At 38.0% G+C, this 1,160-nt stretch overlaps 1 pseudogene; it reads right to left on the reverse strand.

Moving 5' to 3' along the window:
- Nucleotides 1-518: 518 nt before the first annotated feature.
- On the reverse strand, nt 519-937 carry LOC127710422 (uncharacterized; annotated as a pseudogene).
- Between the last annotated feature and the right edge of the window lie 223 nt (nt 938-1,160).

The raw sequence follows: 1,160 nt of genomic DNA on the forward strand, positions 1-1,160 counted from the left end.
GTGTGTTGCCTGTCTCGATCCTTGTCCTCAGATTGTTCAAGTTTGTGTGTTGCCTGTCTCGATCCTTGTTCTCAGATTGTTAAAGTTAGCGTTGTACCTGTCTCGATCCTTGATCTCAGATTTTACAAGTTTGTGTGTTGCCTGTCTCGATCCTTGTTCTCAAATTGTTTAAGTTTGTGTGTTTGCTGTCTCGATCCTTGTTCTCAGGATGTTTAAGTTTGTATGTTGCCTGTCTCGATCCTTGTTCTCAGATTGTTTAAGTTTGTGTGTTACCTGTCTCGATCCTTGTTCTCAGATTGTTTAAGTTTGTGTGTTGCCTGTCTCGATCCTTGTTCTCAGATTGTTTAAGTTTGTGTGTTGCCTGTCTCGATCCTTGTTCTCAGATTGTTTAATTTTGTGTGTTGCATGTCTCATTCCTTGTTCTCAGACTGTACAAGTTTGTGTGTTGCTGTGCTGTGTAGTTCCTTGTTCTCAAATTGTATAAGTTTGAACTCTGATTGTATAAGTCTGTGTGTTGCCTGTCTCGTTTCTTGTTCTCAGATTGTTTAAGTTTGTGTGTTGCCTGTCTCGATCCTTGTTCTCAGATTTTATAAGTTTGTGTGTTGCCTGTCTCGATCCTTGTTCTCAGATTGTTTAAATTTGTGTGTTGCCTGTCTCGATCCTTGTTCTCAGATTGTTTAAGTTTGTGTTTTTCCTGTCTCGATCCTTCATCTCAGATTTTATAAATGTGTTTGTTGCCTGTCTCGATCCTTGTTCTCAAATTGTTTAAGTTTGTGTATTTGCTGTCTCGATCCTTGTTCTCAGATTGTTAAAGTTTGTGTGTTGCCTCTCTCGATACTTGTTCTCAGATTGTGTAGATTTGTGTGTTCCGCTCTAATTCCCTGTTCTCAGATTGTTTAAGTTTGTTTTTTGCCTATCTCGTTCCTTGTTCACAGATTGTTTAAGTGTGTGTGTTGCCGTTTGCGTTACTTGTTCTAAGATTGTAAAAGCTTATGTGTTGATGTGTCGTTCCTTTTTTCATATTGTATAAGTTTATGTGTTCGTCTGTCTCGTTCCATGTTATCATATTGTATAAGTTTGTGTGTTGTTTGTCTCATTTCTTGTTCTCAGATTGTATAAGTTTGTGTGTTGTCTGTCTCATTTCTTATTCTCAGATTTCA

This window comes from Mytilus californianus, unplaced genomic scaffold (genome assembly GCF_021869535.1).
Source record: "Mytilus californianus isolate M0D057914Y unplaced genomic scaffold, xbMytCali1.0.p SCAF_79, whole genome shotgun sequence".
Classification (NCBI taxonomy): domain Eukaryota; kingdom Metazoa; phylum Mollusca; class Bivalvia; order Mytilida; family Mytilidae; genus Mytilus; species Mytilus californianus.